This window comes from Populus euphratica, unplaced genomic scaffold, assembly GCF_000495115.2.
Source record: "Populus euphratica unplaced genomic scaffold, PopEup_1.0 scaffold8.1, whole genome shotgun sequence".
NCBI lineage: Eukaryota > Viridiplantae > Streptophyta > Magnoliopsida > Malpighiales > Salicaceae > Populus > Populus euphratica.
Window position 1 is genome coordinate 1,594,258 of NW_011499855.1, and position 4,647 is coordinate 1,598,904.

The window sequence follows — 4,647 nt, forward strand, 5'->3', positions numbered from 1 at the left end:
AAAAAAATACTAATTTAATATTTTTATAATAAAAAAAACATTTTAAAAAACATATTTTTAAAACAAGATCAAACACCGTAAACCCACATTTACGTTGCATTTAAGGTTGGAAGTCATATTTAAAAAAAGTCATTTTTTGTATTGGTAAAATTACAAATAAAAATATAATTTAATTAATTATATCTTATATTTGCTCCTTAAAATTTATTAATTTGAGTTTTATAAACCTTAATATTGTTAAAGATTTATTATATAGTCATTAATTTTAAGATTAATTAAAATATCTGTAAATTAATCTAGATATTTATATTAATAAAAAAATATTTATTATTTAAAGTGTATATATATATAATGATCGCGTGCAAGTTATTAACTGTTGAAAACCTAATAAGAGCTGACATTTCCCATAAAAATAAAATTGTGCAGCCATTACAATAAAAGAGAGAGAGAGAGAGAGAGAGAGAGAGAGAGAGAAGGAATTGATGTTGAATGAAAGTTCACGAATACATGATTTGAACCAGTTAGCATCCATTATTTTATTTATAGAACTTATAATTGTACTTTAGAAGAGTAAGTTTTTACTTTAGACATGTGAGGCAATAATATCACCTGTCATCTGAAAAACATATAAATTTTTTGTAATCAAAACATGATATCATTTTATTTTTTAAAATCTTATCCAAAACAATATTATTATTATTATTATTATTATATCATTTTAAATTTGATACAGCTATCCAAAGACTCATGCCCTTAGCCAGGTCGAACCTCGTATTAAAACTAAAACCGATAACTGTAAGTTTTAATGTTCTTCAACTAAATCAAATCAAGTGAATTTAAATGTATACTTGTTAAGATCACAAAATCGAACTTGAAACCTGAGAATCAATAAAATTGAATTTGATTTATATAAAACTGATAAACTTATAATTTTACTATAAATTTTAGCTGCAGAAGCAAGGAGGTCAGTATGCCCTGTTCCTTTTCTGTAGTGAATTTGAGTCCTCTCCCTAGCTCGTGCTAAGTGCACAGCCAAGCACTTCCTCCTTTGGAAGGCTTTCAGGGCGAAAGATTATTATGAACATAGAATTGCAGTACCTGAATCGAGAGTTTGATGTTGAATGGCGCCCGGCGTCCCATCTGACAAATCCATTGGACGACTTTACCTCTTTCCCTTCTCTTGGGCGAGCTTTCTCAAGCCAACCACCAGGTTAGGAATTAGAATGGTTGACGAGAGAGAGATCTTTAGCTGTGAAAAAGATATAATATACGGCATAAATTTTACGAGTTTGATGAAATTACTGGTTGACGAGAGAGAGATCTGCGGCTCACAACACCCGAGACAGCTTTAGCTGTGAAAAAGATATAATATAAGGCATAAATTTTACGAGTTTGATGAAGTTATAAATATCTTCCCAATTAACTCACCTTTCTCCTCTATGTTTCTTGTTTCTAGAAATAGTTGTCAAATCACATTTCTAAATGAATCAACAGCCACAACATCGTAACCAAACCCAACTCGCAATCACCAGTGATTATCCTTTTTCTGCTGTCAAATATTGACTACAACCCACCCTCTCCTAGCTAGCTCAGCATAGTGGAAAGAAAGGTGCATTCTACGAATAATTGTCCAAGCGTAGCGTGATGGTAGAAAATTTAAAATCTGTATGGTATAATTTGATTTTGAGTTAGAATGTGTATTTTTTATAAAAATTTAAAATAGTTAGAGTTTTATTTATTTATATAAATTCATAAAATATATTTTTTAAAGAGAAAATTTTTCTTGAATAAAAAAAAATACAAATAATTGTGCAATTAATTTGTTTTTCTTTATTATAATAAGTCACCTTATAATTTGATAGTTGACATGTTTGAAAATCCGTGTATCCTTACTAATTTTATCATAAACATTTACTGCACCAGTTATCATGTAGTTTTTTTAAAGTAACTACTAATTCTAATTATTCTAATTTTTTTAATGTCACTGATAATTATCTCATCCTAATTACCACTTTAGTAATAAACGGTGGAAATACTGATCACATTAATTTGGACTGCGACCCTCTCCGCAAACATCAATCGTAATCGTTAAAGATTGAAGATGATGGGTTGATAATCATCGTTATAGGAATCGAGTGGCTATCAAGCAAACGATAAATTTCAGAATTTCCTCCGACCAAGCTTCCATGGCCGGAAGTACTTTACACAAATATTCCTTCTTGCGAGAATATGTACAGCACCGCTTTTCGCAATATATTTCAGGATAACTATGAGAAAGTAATTAAAATAAAAAGGCAGTGTGATATCATATACTATTCCGCAACTCAGATAAAAATACAGAAAAAATTGAAAATTACTAAATAATTAGGTCATATATATAACTACATGGAATTACTCAAGTGAAGTAATGTATAAATTTTTTAATTTGAGGTCATTATAGCTACACTCCTTACAGGTAATTGCATGTTAATTTGTTTATACGTTTTAAAAATATTTAAAAAAATATATTTTTATTTTATTTTTTATTTACTTTAAATAAATATATTTTTAATGTTTTTAAATTATTTTGATGTGTTGGTATTAAAAATAATTTTTTTAAAAATAAAAAATATCATTATCATATATTTTAATACAAAAAAATTATTTAAAAATTAATTATAAGTACAATAAAAAACAAGCTCTACAGTATTGAAGAGAAGGAATTCGGTTATGTAATGCACCGAGACTCCTTGATTTTTAAAGAGTATATTTGATAATACAAATACGCACCACGTACAATTATATTTACATTAAAAAATTGAATTGAAAAAAATACTAAATTAATATTTTTATTTTGATGAGTTTTTCAATGGATTAATTTTATATTCTTGTGTCCAAAGTACCTTGAAATATAGTTCAAATAAATTATGGAGGGAGCTAATTTGCATTGTATTAAAAAGAAAGCAACGGAAATATGAGTTTTATTACATTTTCACACGTACACGATTGATTTGTTCGATGATTGCATTTCACGTAAACTAAAAAGTGCAATTAATTGCTTTTCTAATGTCCAATGTACCCTTTTTAACATATAATCAAACTTCTTCCTTGACATTTCACACAGCAATTTATAATTACAAACTAGATATATATAATAATATAATATATTCTGCCGGGATTTTCCACAGGTTTTTTTTATTCTGTAATTTTTTATTTTAAAATTATTAATATAATTTTTTTTATAAAAAATACAAATAAAAAAATATTCTATAAGAATTTTTATTATCATTTGTTAATTTTTTGATAGTGGCATGTGTTATGTTATTTCTAAACTTGATAAAGTTTTACATTTCAATTGAGTATGCATTACTGTTATTTTCAATGATAATATTATTGAATTGCTATTATTTACTAGTTTTTAAAATCATAAAACAATACAAGCTACTAAAAAATAACAAAGCATCTCTTAAATTATTAAAAACTTACAACAGCATTGATATGATATATATATATATATATATATATATATATATATATATATTTGGTGGAATTTATGAGAACTGTTCTCCATTTTTTATGACAGAATTACTCTCCAACTTGAATAATGACCAAATTGGAAACTTGACAGTGGTTGAAAAAATACGGGACACTGAGTGGAGTATTCTTTGAATTAGTAGTAATAGAAAAAGGTTATTTTAGTAATTTTAATCTTAGGTATTGGATAGATAATATATTAGCAATCTCTATTTCCAAAGATATAACTAATTAAATGCGGCATTAAATTCTTTTTATCATGCTTGATCCGAAAAGTAAATAAAGTTCATAAAATAACATAAGATTGTCATCACTCTAGAGATAATATTTTATAAATCACTTTTATGATAAATGAATTACTTACATAACAAGCCTGTAGTCCGCCCGTGAATGGGTGGTCTGACTTTTTTATACGCATGGTTTATTATATAATATGAACTTTTTGAGTGTAATTTAGGTAATTGTTTTTCTTATTTTTTTTTAAAAATAAATTTTATATGGTTGTTGATCATGTTGAGTAATAAAATTCTTTATTTTTTATCATTCATTTTTTTCTAGCCCTATGATGCTTTTTTTTTGTGTTTTTAAAATATATTTTTTTAAAAATAAGATTTTTTATTTTTTATTTTAAATTAATTTTTTATGTGTTTTTAGACTATTTTGATACGTTGATATGAAAAATAAAATTTTTAAAAATAAAATATATTATTTTAATATATTTTAAAATAAAAATAATTTTAAAAAATTCGCTGTCATATTACCAGAAATAATCTCGCATGCAATTTTTCTTTTATAAATATGATATACTAGCTTACTTTATGATAGTTATATATTTGTACTGTTCATATCATAATTGTGACTTATTGTCTCGTGCGTTGCATTGCTAGAGGACAATGACATTGAAAAATGACAGGTGGGACAGGCACATCCTTCCCTCCTTCATCGGGGCCCAGAAAAAGAAGAAAGAATGGTCACAATCCAACGGGTGCCACTTGTACGGTGAAGTGTACCTATGCTTTGATCATTAAAATCCAAAATCTACGGATAAGAAAAATGGAACAGATTGTGGCTCCCACACGTGCCTGTCCACCACAGTAAATTGAAGATGGGACACATGTTCATTTTACAGCCCGA